Source organism: Orcinus orca, chromosome 11, assembly GCF_937001465.1.
Source record: "Orcinus orca chromosome 11, mOrcOrc1.1, whole genome shotgun sequence".
NCBI lineage: Eukaryota > Metazoa > Chordata > Mammalia > Artiodactyla > Delphinidae > Orcinus > Orcinus orca.
Window position 1 is genome coordinate 73,114,881 of NC_064569.1, and position 17,768 is coordinate 73,132,648.

At 35.5% G+C, this 17,768-nt stretch overlaps 1 long non-coding RNA gene across 1 annotated transcript in view; it reads right to left on the reverse strand.

The window, feature by feature from the left end:
* The window catches only part of LOC125960539 (uncharacterized), a 64,008-nt gene that overhangs the window by 12,415 nt on the left and 33,825 nt on the right, over positions 1–17,768 (reverse strand). Inside the window, exon 2 of the long non-coding RNA XR_007470318.1 lies at positions 16,211–16,359. This is a non-coding gene — a long non-coding RNA (uncharacterized LOC125960539). The remainder of the gene's footprint in view (positions 1–16,210; positions 16,360–17,768) is intronic.

A 17,768-nucleotide genomic window follows, 5' to 3' on the forward strand; every position in this document is an offset into this window, starting at 1 on the left:
GTTTAGGATATTAACATCAGGCAGTTATAGAACTGCAAGGCAGCAGCTGCCTGTGGAACATACCAAAGTGGGGTGCGTGGAGCTTCATTTGAATGCCATTTTCTCTGATGCGTCCGGAACTTATAAGCAAGCATGTGGCTTGTGGTACATTAACTTGAGAAAAATAACCAGTAATAAGTTTTATGAGAATGGTTTAACTGTGTTCTCTTCCCTTTTTCTCTATTATTTATTTAACCACTTAACTGCTTAGCTATTTAATTCTTATAAAAGGCATACATGTGCACGTACACACACACACTCCAAATTGGGAAAAAAACCCAAATTTTAAAGTGTTAATTGTTAAAGACAGGAGGATTCACTCTCCTGTAATGAGGTGAGCACAATCCTGATACGTGCTATCTTCTTTCTGCAAAACAGAATGAAAACAAATGATTTACAACGCGTTTGAGTACACTGTTTATTAAGATGGGAGTGGTATGTGTATTACCAGTCTGATTACTTTTTTGTTCAATGCTGTGTGTGTAATCAATTCTGCCTATTTGTGTGTGTGTGTGTGTGTGTGTGTGTGTGTATGTGAGAGAGAGAGAGAGACTAAAAATAGTGTTCAATAAAATTTGCCACCAGTCAAACAAAAACATTTTAAGATGGTTTTAAAAAAACAGTGCATAGGGTAGTTTGAGTTAAGCTTTGCTTTTGCCATTCCTCTCCCTTTAGTCTTGAATTGATGAATGCCACACCTAGAATTCCAGTGAAAGGAATTTGAGGAAGAATTCAAAGCAGGCCCATCTAATGTGGGTTGTCAGTTCACTGAGAGCTACTTCTTTATTTTGACAGTTTGGATTTTTTCATCTATCATGATACCAACTCATTTTTGTTATGTCTTCAAACACTTTCTTTTAGAGGATATGTATATGTTGCATTGAGGGTCCCTGAAATCTTTGCCCCATGGCAATATACCTCAGTTTCTTTGGAAGTAACTATCCTACCCCCAATTTGAATAGCTTTTACATAATTGTAAAGCCAGATACAATCCACTCAGTCCCCTTAGAAATCCAAAGCCCAACAATTTTTCTCTAATTCCCTGATACAGCCAGTGGTGGGGACATGATTTAATCTTGCCCACTGGAAGCTTTCTTCTTCCAGGATTGTGAATGCAGAGCAAATGATGCAGGGACACAAAAAGAGTCTGATATAAATTCATCTCGGTGGCAATGTACAGGTCAGACTATTCTTGCTATGAGGTGTTTTCTGTGTTTCCTGCTGCCCTGTCTCTCAGAACTGCCCAGATCTCACCAATTCCCAAGTCTAATCTTCTTAAAATGGTCACATATTTATATAGTGTACAGTTATCGTTGTGTACAGTTCATGTGTAACGTGTACAGTTACCGTTGCTGCATAGCAAATTACCCAAAAGCTCAGCAGCTTAAGATAGCAACCCTTTATTATCTCCATATCTGTGGGTCAGAACTCAGAGCAAGTGTATTTGTTTCCCAGGGCTGCTATAACAAAATACCATAAGCTGGGTGGCATAAAACAACAGAAGTGTGTTCCCTCACAATTCTGGAGGCTAGGAGTCCAAGATCAAGGTGTTGGTAGGGGCATGCTTTCTCTAAAACCTAAAGAGGAATCCTTCCTTCCTTCTCCCTGGCTTTTGGTGGTTTGCTGGCAATCTTTGGTGCTCTTTGGCTTACAGCTGCATAACTCCAGCCTCTGACTTCACCACCACATCGTGTTCTCTGTTTCCTCTGTTTTCACATTACCATCCTTTTATAAGAACACCAGTCATATTGGAGTAGGGGCTCACCCTACTCCAGTATGACCTCATCTTAACTAATTACATCTGCAATGACCCTATTTCCGAAAGAGGCCACATTCTAAGATACTGGGGATGAGGACTTCTTCAGTGTTTTTACAGACAAGACAATGCAACCCATAACAGCAAGCAGGTGAGAAAATGTAACAGAGAGCCCAAGACAGAAGCCATAGTTTTTACAAAACTTAGGCTCAGGACTGAAATCCTATCACCTCAGCTACATTCTATTTACTAGATGCATGTCAGTAAATTCAGCCCACACTCACCAGAGGAGATTACAGGACCATGAACACCAGGAGGTGAAGCTCACTGGAGGCTATCTCAGAGCCTGCCTCCACATATTTGATTGTAATTGTTTTCAAGTTTTATAAAAATGGTATTTTAGGGGCTTCCCTGGTGGTGCAGTGGTTGAGAGTCTGCCTGCCAATGCAGGTAACACGGGTTTGTGCCCCAGTCTGGGAAGATCCCACATGCTGCGGAGCTGCTGGGCCCGTGAGCCATGGCTGCTGAGCCTGCGCATCTGGAGGCTGTGCTCCGCAACAGGAGAGGCCACACAGTGAGAGGCCCGCGTACCGCGGGAAAAAAAAAAAAAGGCATATTATTGTCTTCATCTTTTGAGACTTGAGTTTCTATTCATTCAATATTGTGTTTCTAAGAGTCATCCATATTTTATGAATTATAATAAACTAATTAGAAATAAATTGCATTTATTTATATTTATAATAAATAAATTGCATTTATTTATAATATTTATAATTAATAAATTATTATTTATTTATTCAGTCAGTTCTCTATTGATGGACATTTGAATTGTTTTCAATATTCTGAAAATCTTTGTTCTTAACAACATTTCTAACAGTATAATCACTTATTAACTTGATGTTACTACATATAAAACTACAACAAAACTAGTGAAGATTTTTTTTACAGTTCTATTTGTTCATAGAATTGATTCTATCAAGGATCTGCAATCAAAATACTGTGTTCCCAAGTCACAGAAAATAACAATTCTCTCTGTGTGGTTATGACATCAACTTGATAGATGGTTAAGTTCATTTATTTCTATTTTCAGTTTTCAGAGTTTGCTTTTTTCCTTTTTTTTCATATTATTTTTGGAAGATGTCAACATTTTCTAAATTCCAAAATAGAATTATATAGCAAGGTATACTAAAAGAAGTCTTCATTACTATTCTTCACCTTTATTACCTCTTGTCCTTAGATGTAACCGTTTCAGTTTTGGGTTTTCCTAGTAGGAAATCCCTTTGCAAATATAAGCAACACAAACATATGCACACGGAAAATTGTGTTTCCTCATTTTCTTTCATAAAAGGTAGCATACTATATACACTGTTCTACATTTGGATGTTTGCTTTTTTCACTTAATAATACACCCTGAGGTTCATGTCTTATCAGGGAATAAAGAATGACCTCATTACTTTTTACTGTAGTATAGAATATTATTGCATGGATGCACTGTAGTTTATTCAGCCAGTTCTCCACTGATGGACATTTGGATTGTTTCCAATATTCTGCTATTACAAATAATGCCACAATCAATAATTTTATGTAAAAGTTTTTTCTTTCTTTTTTTGTTCAGGATTGTTGAATGAAGCTGCACAAATACTACCAACTATGAAAGCTAAATATTATCAAATTCTCCTTCACAAGGGTTTTAGCATTTTACATTTTTATTAGAAATAGATGCCAACGACTGTTTTCCCATGGCCAACTCAGATATTGTTAAACTTGGATTTCTGCTGATCTGATGGTGACAAATAGGAACTTAGAAACAGTTTAATTTGTATTTTGTTATGAATTAACCACCTTTTCAGATGTTTAAGAATCATTTTCATTTTTTTCTTCTTTGAACTTTTTTGAAGATTATGTAAGCCGTGTGGCATGGCCAAAGAAAATGCATAATAACATTTCAACATAACTACTAAAAGACAGAAATATTATGTACATATTTACACACACATATTTGGAGAGGCAAGTAGGGTTAGATGAGGTCATGAGGGTGGGGTCCTGGTCTGATGAGATTAGTACCCTTATAAGAAAAGGGGTACGTGTGTGTGTGTGTGTGTGTGTGTGTGTGTGTGTGTGTGTGTGCGCGCATGTATTCTGACCTCTAAGGGAGAGGAATGATGTAATGACATCAAGAAAATTAATCAACCAGATAGTATTTGGAGGGGGAAAGAAAAATTTCAATCCATATTTCACTCTAAATGCTAAAATTAATTCTAAATGGATTAGAGTTATGAAAGTGGGAGGAAAAGAAAACATACAAGTTCCTTAAGAAAAAGATGAACAATTTCTTCTATAATCCAAGATTGAAGAAAATCTTCCTAACTATAATTCAAACCCAGAAGCAAAAAAGGATTAATTAAAAAAGCCAGCAATTTATTTTTATTGCCCATGAAAGAGAAAAAAAACATAAACAAAGCAAAAACAAAATAATTAAGGAAAAGTTTTCTGTAACTTGTGCCACAAACAGAACACTAATAACCCATTTTAGTAAGCTCCTAAAAATGAAGAAGAGAGAAATAAATTACCTGATATAAATATGGGGGTTCAGTAGTTGTGGCGCATGGGCTTAGTTGTTCTGCGGCATGTGGGATCTTCCGGGACCAGGGCTCAAACCTGCGTCCCCTGCATTGGCAGGCAGATTCTTAGCCACTGCACCACCAGGGAAGTCCCCCTATGCATTTTTAAAATAACAAATTACATTAGAGTAAAACCCACATACAGAAAATTGCACAAATCAGGGACTTCCCTGGTGGTGCAGTGGTTAAGAATCCGCCTGCCAATGCAGGAGACACGGGTTCGAGCCCTGGTCTGGGAAGATCCCACATGCCGCGGAGCAACTAAGCCCGTGTGCCACAACTACTGAGCCTGCGCTCTAGAGCCCGCGAGCCACAACTACTGAGCCTACATGCCACAACTACTGAAGCCTGTGCACCTAGAGCCCATGCTCCGCAACAAGAGAAGCCACTACAATGAGAAGCCCATACACCACAATGAAGAGTGGCCCCTGCTTGCCACAACTAGAGAAAGCCCACACACAGCAATGAAGACCCAAAACAGCAAAAATAAATAAATTTATTAAAAACAAACAAAAAACAGAAAGAAAATTTCACAAATCAAAAGATTGTAGAAGTTTTCTAATTGCTCCAAATCATTGCCAACCATTAGTATTGTCACTCTTTTAAATTTTCACTATTTCTCTGGAGTTTAGTATCTCTTTGTGATTTTAACTTACATTTCCTTGATGCCAAATGAGATGGATCAACCTTTCCCATGTTTACCGTTCTTTTGGAAATTGCTATTGTGTCTTTTGGGAAAGTCTTTGTCTTCCTGATTTGTAGGCATTTTTCTCTTTTAAAAGTTTGCAGATGACATGATATTATATACAGAAAATCCTAAAGATGCTACCAGAAAATTACTAGAGCTCATCAATGAATTTGGTAAAGTTGCAGTATACAAAATGAATACACAGAAATCTCTTGCATTCCTATATACTAACAATGAAAGATCAGAAAGAGAAATTAAAGAAATGATATCATTTACCATTGCACCGAAAAGAATAAAATACCTAGGATAAACCTACGTAAGGAGGCAAAAGACCTGTGCTCAGAAAACTATAAGATACTGATGACAGAAATCAAAGATGACACAAACAGATGGAGAGATATACTGTGTTCTTAGATTGGAAGAATCAATATTATCAAAGTGACTATACTACCCAAAGCAACCTACAGATTCAGTGCAATCCCTATCAAATTACCAATGGCATTTTTCACAGAATTAGAACAAAAAATTTTACAATTTATATGGAAACACAAACAACCCCAAATAGATAAAGAGAAAGAAAAACAGAGCTGGAGGAATCAGGCTCCCTTACTTCAGGCTATACTACAAAGCTACAGTAATCAAAACAGTATGGTACTGGCACCAAAACACAAATATAGATCAATGGAACAAGATAGAAAGTCCAGAGATAAACCCACACATCTAAAAATAAACTTTGGATATTAGTTTACTGTTGGTCACATGTATTGAAAATGTTTTCTCACACATTCTGTTGTCTATGTTTTTATTCAGTGGTGTCTTTTGATAAAGCTTCTGATTATAATCAAATCAACTTTACTAATCTTATCATTTATGGTTAGTGCTTCTTGTGTTCTGTGTAAGGAATGTTTGTCTGCCCCAAAGTAGTGCAGGTATTACACCTTCAGGTGAATAAAAATGGAAAGGCTTCACTACCAATTCCTTGTCTTAAAATTTTTTTTAAAGAATATAAATTCAGAAAGAAGAGACAAAAGCCCAGAGTGACAGCCAGAAATGAAAGAATGATGACCAAATAAAACGGCCAATACGTAACTAAGCTTAACATACAATGCTAATGCTAATATAAAACATGAATAATCTCTAGTATGTAGGGTAAAAAGGAAAACTAAAATAATAAAAACAATATTATATAAATATACAGGGAGTTGATCAGCTTTAAAATATTCTAAGATCTTTATATTGTGTGGCATAGGGATTAAAATAGCATTTAACTTTTTACTTTGTTGAACTAAACATCCATGGTTAAAAAACAAAAGGCTGAGCAATAAAATGTAAGTCTCAACAATTTTTGAAGTCCTAAAATTAAACAAAGTATATGTTCTGACCACAGTGGAAGATTTAAAAATCAGGCAATATACTTTTAAAGAACCCATTGGGCAAAGAGGGAATCAGTGGAATACTTTGAGCTGAATTAAATGAAAATATGACATCGGAACATGAGAGATACAGCTGAGAGGAACTTATAGACCTAAATGCAGTTATAAGAGAAAAAGAAAGGCCCAAAATAAATTATCTAAGCATCCAGCCCAAGAAGTGAGGAAAAGAACAAAAACATAACTACCTTCCCCACAAAAAACAGAAGAAAGAAAATAATGATAAAGGAATAAATTGATGAAATAAAAAGCAATTGTACATTAGAGAGTACAAAAAAGCAAATATTCGTTTCTTTGAAAAGATTAACAAGTTTCTAAAATCCAAGCAAGACTCAAAAAGAAGAAAGAGCAGGCAAAAATAACCATTTTCAGTTATAAAATAGGAACACCAGTAGAGATTCTATAGGCATATAAAATATCTTTTTATATTTTAAAATGTTTTAATATGCACACTGTAGGACAACATATGCCATTCTGTACTGAAAGCCATTTTGGAATTAAATCTATTTAAGAAAATGCTTCAATGAGGAGAAAGTAAGAAAATAAAGATTTCCTTGAAAAGATTCTCTATTTAATAAAGAACAGCTTTACTTACCCAGCAATAAAGGAAAAGGAGTTACTCTACTTATTGAATTTTCAGAGATGTAAAATGTCTGCCTTAAGTGCCAAAATTAATATTTTATTTCTATTTTTATTTGAAATATTTAAAAATGTATTATTCCGTTTCCTGTCCTCCTTGTTTCCCAAAAGTTAATATGAAAAATTTGAAATCTACAGCAATGTTGAAAGAATTTTGTATGAATTCAGTACCCATCCATATACACACCACATAGATTCTATTATTAATGTTTTATGATAGGAACTATAGCATGTGTTGATCCATCTATTCCTCCTTCACCCAAGCCACTAAGGCATCTTATATCTGGTTCACTTCAAAGTAAATTGCAGACATCAGTATACTTTCTATCAAATACTTTAGCTTATATAACATTATCTACTGTACAGTTTATTTTTCTTTCATGGTAAAATTTATGTACAATAAAATGCACAAATCTCAAGTGTACATTTGCTGAGTTTTGACTAATGTATGTACCTATGTAACTCAAACACCTATTAAGTTCTAGAATACTACCATTTCCCTGAAAGTTTCCTCATGTCCTTTCCTTTTCATTTTCTACCTTCACCCACCCAAAGGCAAATTTTCTAATTGTTCTCCACCATATATGAGTTACATTTATCATTAAGCATGTTACACTACATTATATTATTTACATTTTTAAGGTTGCTTTGGAAATTTTAGGCCTTCTATATTTGTATCGTACAATCAGTTCATCAATTTCTACAGAAAAATCTGCTGGGGACTTCACCAAATAATGGTCAAGAAACACATGAAAAAGTGCTCTACATTATTCATTGAGGAAAAATAAATTAAAACTACAACATGACCCAAGAGGTCCACTCACAAAAAAATGAAATGAAAACATATGTTCACAAAAAGATGTGTCCAAAGTTTGCATTGACTTTATTCACAATAGCCAGTAATCTAGAAATAGCTAGTGCATCCATTAATAGGATAATGGATAAACAATTGGTAGGTATTCATTTGATGAAACACTTCTCCACAATAAAAAGGAACAAATTATGGATACACACATCAACATATATGAATCTCAAAACATTATGTAAATCACAGAAGCCTTACACCAAGAATACATACCATATGGTTCTATTTCTATGCAAAACTTTATATGGTGCCATTAAATTTTTTTCTAATCTTTATGACTTTATCGCCATATTGCAGTTATTAGGACTTCTCGTATGATGTCAAATATAAGTGATGAGGGCAGGCATTTTTGCATTACTACCAAATTTAAGAAGAAAACATTCAATCTTTTACCATTAAGTATGAGGTTAGCAGTAAGGTTTTTTCTTTCTAAAAAAAAATGAGTTTGAGGAATCTCTCTTCCTTGCCTGGAGAGTTTTTATCATGGATGTATGTTCAATTTTGTCATTTTTTTTGCATTATTGAGATAATTATGTCTTTTTTCTCTTCTTAATATATTAACATGGTAAATTAAATTAGTGAATGTTAAAACATTATCTTCCTGGAATAAACTGTGGTCATGATGTATCCTTTCGTATGTTGCTACATTCAATTGCTACTATTTTGCTAAGTGTTTTTGTATCTATTCATGAGGCGGTATTGGTTAAAGAAAGAACTTTCTTTTTTATAATGTCTTTGTTGAGAAGTATAAACTTTTCTACTATTTGATAGTATTTTGTGTAAAATTGGTAATATTTCTTTCTTCAATGTTTGACAGAATTCAACACTTAAAGCACCTAAGACTGGAATTTTCTTTGTAGGAGAATTTTTGATAAAAATTCAATCTCTTTAATAGTTACAGGGATAATCAGATTTTCTGCTTCATGTTTGTCAGCTGTATTTTTCAGGTAATTTGCTTGTTTCATCTAAGTTGTCAAATTTGTTGGCATAAAGGTGTTTATACTATTATTTTTCTTCTAATTTCTGTAGAATTTGCAGTGATAGTCCTTGTTTCATTCTTTATATGGGAATGCATTTTCCGTCTTTTTATTTGGATTCGTTTAGGTAGGAGTGTGTCAATTTTGCACATCTTCTCAAATAATCTAATTTTGGATTTGTGTTTTTTTCTTTCTATTGTTAGTTATAAATTTCACTAATCACTGTTTTAGCTGCATCCCTCGATTTTTGATAGGTTGCATTTTTGTTGTTATCCTTACGTCCAAAATATTTTATAATTTTCTTTGATTACTTCTATGACCAATAGATTATTTGGAAGTGTTTTAATTTTATCTATTTATTTATTTATTTTGTGGCACTGCATCTACTTTCTCACTGCTTCTGTGGATCAGGAATCTGAGCGTAGCTTAACTGGATCCATTTCTTACTGTCTCATGAAGCTGCATTCTTGGTGTTGACTAGAGTTGGTTTCTCACCAGAAGTTCAGGGACCTCTTCCAAACTCCAATGGCTATTTGGAATAATCAATTCTTTGTGGGTATCAGACAGAGAGCTTCTGTTTTTTGCCCAATGACTAGAGGCCACCTGCGGTTCTCAGAGGTCATCCACGGTTCCTTGCCATGTGGGTCTCCCCATCATGGCAGCATACTCATTAAGCTACCTAGGGGCATCTCTCTGGTCTCTCTACTGAGTCTATTAGTAAGATGGAGGGGTTTTTAAAAAATATATTTATTTTTTATTTTAGGACATTTCTTTTGCAAATCAAGATATTTTTATACAGACATTTCATTTACATTGAGGAAATGAGAACTAATTTAAATGAAGTTCACATATTTTCTTTAACATAATAGGATAAGTGTTATTCTTGTTTTTTTCTTAAATTAAACTTTAGCAAAAATAAAACATAATATTATCAAATAGCAACGAAATAAGAGGTTTTAGAAGAAACATATTTATGAAATATTTGTTTGTGACAAATGACATAATTGTTGGATTTTCCTTTTTTTAAAAATGTAAACTTCTAGGAAGGAGCCATGAAGATCTATGATGATTTTACTTTAAAACATATGTACATAAAGATTGGATGAATAGATCTTTAGGAATAGAGATCACTACATTACTTTTATCACTGTCAACTTCACTCACATGAAGAGTGAAAGTCATCCTTCCTTCTTTCTCTTTGTTCCCTCATCCACTCAATCTCTTATGCCATTATTAGCTCCTTGGCCAGGTCCCAGCCCTACTGCCCATTAGAATCATGTGAAGAAGTTTTAAAAAACTCTGATACCAGGGTCCAACCGCCAAAGTAGATTTTTTTTTAAATTTCAAAATATTTGAGGTAATTCTTGATTTTAATATTAATTTTGCATTTAATTCCATTGTGGTGAAAAAACATACTCTCTATAAATTAAATGATTTTGTATCTATTGAGACTCGCTTTAATGATTCAACATATTTCTATCTCAATGAATGAACTATGTGTGTTTGAAAAGAAGGTATATTCTGCAATTCTAGTGTATGTACAGTGTTCTATAAATAACAATTAGGTCAAGCTGGTTAATGGCCTCATTCAGATTCCTCTATGTGTTTACTGATTTTTGTTGTTTTATCAATTGCTGAGAGAGGGTTGTTAAAATCTCCAGCAGTGCTGAATTATTTATTTTGCATTTTCTTTCTGTTCACTTTATAATCTGTACATTTTGAAGCTCTATTTATAGGTACTTACACATTTATAATGGTTATCTCCTTGATGAACCGACCATTTTATTATTATGAGGAGGCCTCTTTTTCTTTTTTTTCCCCCTCAGATAATACTCTTTATCTTGAAGCTTATATTGTCTGGTATCATTTCAGCCAACACAGCCATCTTACGCTTACTGTTTTCAGGGTATATCTTTTTCCAATTATTAAATTTCATTTTATCTGTCTTTATATTTAAAGTGCATCTCTTATTGACAGCAGTTACTTGGCTCTTTCTATTTTGATCTATTCCAACAATTTCTGCTTTTTAATTGATGTGTTTATTCCATAATCATTTAATGCAATTATTGATATGATTTGATTTAGGTCTATATATTTTAAGTCCATCTGTACTTTTGCCTCCTTCTTTGTTATTTGTAATTTTTTTAAACTACATTTTAATATATCTATTGTCTTGTTTAGCTGTAACTTTTCATGTTATTTTTTTTAGTGGTTGCTTTAAGGATTGCAATATACAAAGTTTTTTCAATCTACTGAAAGTTGATATTGTAACACTTCAGGAAGAAGTATAGAAAACTTGCAGTTTTAAGAGTTCATCTTCTCCCATCCTTGTTTATGTTATAGTTGCCCTGCATGCATTATGAACACAAAATAATTTTATGTTTTTGATTTAAATAGTTCTATATATTTTAAAGAAGTTAAAAGAAAAATGTTCTTTTACATTTTGCAGACATTTACCACTTCTGCTGTTAATTACTTCTTACTGATGATCCAAATTTCCATCCGGGATCATTTTATTTTAGCTTGAAATCTTTATTTTCTATAGTATAAGTCTGCTGGTGACAAATTTTCTTTGCTTTCTTTCATATGAAAATGTCTTTATTATCATTCTTGAAGAATATTATTACTTGATAAATAATTTTGGATTGCCTTTTCCACCCCATTTATTACTTTAAAGATATTTATTTCACTTTCTTCTGGCCTCTACAGTTTTTCATAAGAAGTCAGAAAATTTTCATAGTTGCTTCTCTGCATGTAGAGTGTTATTTACCTCTGGTTATTTTCAAGATATTCTGTTTATCTTTAGTTATCAGCAAGTTGATAATCTCATGCTTGGTCATGATTTTCTTTGTATTTTTCCTGCTTGTGATTTATTGAATTTCTTAATCTGTAAATTGATGTCTTTCTCTAAATTTGAAAACCTTTACTTATTTTACCTTCAAATATTTGTTTTGTCACATTCTTTTATTTCTACTGCAACTCCAATTACACATATGTTAGATCTTCTGTTATTGTCCCACAAGCCACTGAGTTTCTCTAATTTTCTTTTTTTTTTTAATGTTTCTTATTGTATTCTTCAGGTGAACATTTTCTATGGATCTATCTTCATAGTTACTAACTCTTTTCTCTGTCATCTTTATTCCGCTATTAACTCCCTCCAGTTAATATTTTATTTCAGATGTTGTTTTTCAGTTCTAGAATTTGCACTTTAATGTGATTTCTATTTCTCCTCAGAGATTTCTTCATTACAAGCATATTTTCCTTTACCTCACTGAACATAGTTATAAGAGCTGCTTAATATACCTTGCCTTATAATTCTAAAACCTGAGTCATCTCAGGGTTGGTCTTGATTGTCTTTCCTTTAGAAAACAGATCACATTTTCCTGGATCATCTGATGTCAAATAATTTTGGATTGGAACAAACACAGTGTGACTGTCATATTACAGGGACTTTGGATTTTGTTATTTATTTTTCCACAGAGTGTTAAGGTTTTTGTCTTAGTGGGCAATTAACTTGTTAGGTCTCAATCTACAAACTTTATTTTGTAGATAACTCAAATTTCAATTCATAAAAAAAAAAAAATCTTTACTTGGACTGCTTTGAAGCTGTTTTGTGCATGCATAGCTCATAGGTCAGTCAGATTATTAAGTAAGTTTAGAAACAAAATTTGAAACTCTGCCTGTCCAGAGCTCTCCTTTCTGGGATTTTCTCCTTATTTTCCAAGATTTTTTTGCCTCAAACTCTATGGTCTGAAACTTCAGGCCAGAAAGACTGCAGGTTTATCATTGGCATTTAAAAGCTAAATACCATAACAATAGGCAACTCACTTCCTGTGATCCATTCTTCCAAGTTTCAAATTCCCTCTAGAATTCGCCTGTTTGGTAACCGTCTTCAATGCTTCCAGGCTATTTTAAAAAAATATTTCTTGTCTAGAGTTTGAAGTGTTACCTTCAGGAGGGTCAAGTATTATGGGAACTTATTCAGCCATCTCAGGATATCACCTCATGTACTCTTCAACAGGATATATTTAGCACAATTTTTTGACAGTTTTCTGATACCATATTATACAATTCAACCCAAGGTCAATATTCTCATGAACTGAGAATGTCTACAATAATTGGGTCATTAGTTGCTTTTTTTTTTTTTTTTAGTTTGGGATTCATTTTTATAGTTTTTCTCTTTTTTACTACCCTGACAACAGGAAAGCTGCCACTTAGCACCCTTTGAATTCTCCACAGCCTGTATAACATGAAAATCAATATGATTTAACCTGAGTTTGAAAATAGAGTACAGAACATTATGATCAAAGTACTAAAATGATCCCCTTTGAATGCAATATGTGGAATTAAATAAAAGAATTTTGTGACATCTAAGATACTTAATTTTTTCTCTTACAAATTCCAAGTATATTCCGGACTTTTGTGTTATCAGATAAAAGAACTCTGGATAAGTCAAGGATCTTTTAAATTAACAAAGTTTGACTTTATTGACAAGTATATGTTTTTCTTCTAGGTTCTACATCAACCTTCTCTCCCAAAGAGAAGCTTTTTCAATGATTAAGGCCTATTTACTGAATCTAACAACTGCATTAATCTGTTAGTTTTTTTTTTTTTTCCAGAAAGAAAGACAAAAGAAATACAAAAAGAAAGACAGGAAGGAAATATTTGTCACACACTTCCTTAATTTATTTTTATTGAAATGTGTTCTTAAATAAATTTTGTTCAAAATCTAAGTTGATAAGAGTTTATTGAACTTCATAGTGACACATAAAAATTAGCAAACAAAAACTCTTTGCTACTAGCAGTACTGTTGTCAAAATTGTTCTATAATATCAGCAAGTTTTTAGGGGAAAACTTATTCCCAGTAGTGGGCTAGTATTTTCCACAGGAAACAGTGGTTCAGGACTCATACTAATTTTGTCCATGGGAATTTAAAACAAGACACATTTTCGTGGTTTAGGTTGCACATAGTCATTTTGGGAGCCAAAGACACTATTTTAATATTCCCCAAAGAGCTGTGATTTGAAAGTATCTTTTTCTCAGGGCAGATACAGCTGTGAAAAAAGTATTACTTTTTTTAAAGAAATGAAAATTCTAATGAACACCAATACACTGAATTCCTTTAGAATTGTTCTAAAGAGAAACATTATATTCTAATTAATCTTTCATATAAATTCTTTTACTGTTGCTCTTTGGTTCAGCCTAGCATTTTGTAATTTTGGAATAATAAGTACCCATGATAAATGTGAGTCGTCATATGTTATTTTCTTAAGAAGTTGAATGTCTTTGAATAGTACACTTTTAAAATGTAGGTTTCTAAAACAATTACAAGCTTTTATCTTTTTGGAATCCTGTCCATAATTTTCTTGATAATTGTAATAAAAATATCATTAATAGTTCACTTTAATGATATAGTGCTCTGGAACAAAATTACAATAGAACAAAATTCCATGTGAAGAGCTGAACTGCACCCCACAATCATACTAAATGAATTCACTGTGATTAGTTTTATGAGCCTCAGACATGAAATTAGAGTTTGGGTCATTCTAGAAAAGGAAAGCATTTTTTCCTTTAAAAAAAATTTTTTTTGGCCTCACCACATGGCTAGCAGGATCGTAGTTCCCCAACCAGGGATCGAACACAGCCCCATGGAAATGAAAGCACGGGCTCCTAATCACTCAACAGCCAGGGAATTCCCTCCTTTCTACTACTGTTATTACTCTAGGTTTATTTGGAAAATTTTAGATTGTTATCACATTGAGAGTGTTAACATGTTTTCTCATTCTTTCACTGGGAAGGTGTTAGAATAAAAAGCTTTGGGGTTAATCTTGTAAATAATTTCTTAGAGTCTTGTGACACTTGCTATTCTAATGAAACTACAAAATCCAGATAGATCGTATCTCAATTCTATTTCCCATATTATGCTTTACTTCTCTTGATCCCTTCTATTGTAGTGCATATCAGGAGAATAAAATCAGAATAAAAGGATCTACTCCACTGAGAATTTAAGACACAATTAGCCATGAATAAATATTCATGGAAACCTAAATCATGGGCCAGCACATCTGGAACGTTTTGCCTGTATCCAAGGCAATGATTTGACTCAGTGGAGACCAACTACCACCCACTATCCTTACCCAACAGACAGGGAATTTTCTGGATAATTCCAGAAGCTGAGGAGAAGGTAAGATGGTCGTGAAGCAGCAGAAGAGACAGAAGTACAGATACAGAAATTGAAAGAAGACTGGTTGACTTCTTGATAAAACCCAGCCTTGCATAAGCCTCGGGCACTCGTCTAAACTTTCACACCTACCTGCTGGCTCTGGCAGAAGAGAGTATTTATTTATTTATTGGTTTATTTATTTATTCTTTTTATGCCAAATTGGCTTTTTACCCCCTTGGGTCTGAGTTTATTTACAGGGTTGTCTAAAATATAGACAGAGTTTCCACAACCTCTCCAATGACTTAAAAACATTGATCGAGTGCCTAGTGTAGTCAAGCATAGTGCTGGCTGTGAAGAGGAAGGAGTCAAATATATGTATATATATGACAGACACTATTCTAAGTGCCTCCAAAAAATACCTTCCTGTGGCACAGTGTGACTGTCAGCATCCCCTTTTAATAGATGAGAAAACCAAGCCACAACATACCCAAAACATGGCAGTAACTGCTCAGTTATAGCTCACATATGCTCTCTCTCTCTCTAAAGTAGGTGTGCTAAACCACTACCTCTCTTGCAGCATAATCTCTGCTGTTAAGGATCTCAAATAGGAGAGACATTCAAGATGGCGGAGGAGTAAGATGTGGAGATCACCTTCCTCCCCACAAATACATCAAAAATACATCTACATGTGGAACAACTCCTACAGAACACCTACTGAATGCTGGCAGAAGACCTCACACTTCCCCAAAGGCAAGAAAATCCCCACAAACCTGGGCAGGGCAAAAGAAAAAAGAAAAAACAGAGACAAAAGAATAGGGATGGGACCTGCACCTCCACCTGTGAAGGAGGAAAAGTTTCCACACTCTAGGAAGCCCCTTCACTAGTGGAGATGGGGGGTGGCGGGGGTGGGGAAGCTTTGGAGCCACAGAGGAGAGTGCAGCAACAGGGGTGCAGAGGGAAAAACAGAGAGATTCCCGCACAGAGGATCGGTGCCGACCAGCACTCACCAACCTGAAAGGCTTGTCTGCTCACCTGCCAGAGTGGGTGGGGGCTGGGAGCTGAGGCTTGGGCTTTGGAGGTCAGATCTCTGGGAGAGGACTGGGGTTGGCTGTGTGAACACAACCTGAAGGGGGCTAGTACGCCACAGCTAGCCGGAAGGGAGTCCAGGAAAAAGTTGGAACCTGCTGGAGAAGCAAGAGACCACTGTTTCAGGATGCAGGAGGAGAGGGGCTTCCTGCTTCATGTGCCCACAGATGGCAGAGCACTGCCTAAGTGAGCTCCAGAGACCAGTGCAAGCCATGGCTTTCATCTCGGACCCCAGAGGCAGGCACGGACTTCTATTGCTGCCGCTGCTGTCACCAAGGGTTCTGTGTGCAAGTGCAGGTCACTACCCCACCCTCCCAGGAGCCTGTGCAGCATGCCACTGCCAGGGTACCCTGATCCAGGGACAACTTCCCTGAGAGAACACACGGCATGCCTCAGGCTGTTGCAACGTCACACTGGCCTTTGCCTCTGCAGGCTCGCCCTGCATTCCAATTATGACTACCACATCCCTCCCTCTCCCTGGCCTGAGTGAGCAAGAGGGCCCTAATCAGCTGCTGCTTTAACCTCAGACACGTGAGGGCGGCCTACATGCACAGGCGGGGCCAAAACCAAAGCTGAATGCCAGGAGCTGTGTGAAAAAAGAAAAGAAAAGGAAATTTCTCCGTGCAGCCTCAAGAACAGTGGATTAAATCCCCACCATCAACTTGATGAACCCTGCATCTGTGGAATACCTGAATAGACAAAAAATGTTCCCAAAATTGAGGCGGTGGACTTTGGGAGCAAATGCTGACTTGGGGTTTGAATTCTGCTTCTGATTTGTTTTCGGTTATATCTTTATCTGAGTTTAGTTTTTAGTGCTTGTTATCATTGGTGGATTTGTTTATTGGTTTTGTTGTGCTCTTCCTTTATTTTTTTCTTTTTGCTCTTTTTGTGACTGTGTGTGTATGTTTGTGTGATTCTGTCTGTTGAGGTTTGCTTTTACCATTTGTCTTAGGGTTCTGTGGGTTCGTTTTGTTTGTTTGTTTTTGTTTTCTTGGTTTTTTTGTTTTTCTTTTTTGAGTGTGTGTGTGTGTGGGTATGTTTCCTTGTGTGATTTTTATCTGTTTAGTTTGCTTTAACATTTGTTTTGGGGTTCTGTCAGTTTTTGTTTTTTCCTTCCTTTTCTTCTGAGCCACATGGCTGGCAGGGTTTTCATGCTCTGGCTGGGTGTCAGGCCAGAGCCTCTGAGGTGGCAGAGCCGAGTCCAAGACTTTGGACCACCAGAGACTTCCCAGCCCCACGTAATATTAATCGGCAAGAGCTCTCCCAGAGATCTCCGTCTCAACACTAAGACCCAACTCCACCCAACGGCCTGCAAGCTCCAGTGCTGGACGCCCCATGACAAACAACTAGCAAGACAGGAGCACAACCCCACCCATTAGCAGAGAGGCTGACTAAAGTCATACTAAGTTCACAAAAACCCCAAAACACACCACTGGACACGGTCCTGCCCACCAGAGGACAAGATCCAGCCCCACCCACCACAACACAGGCACCAGTCTCCCCC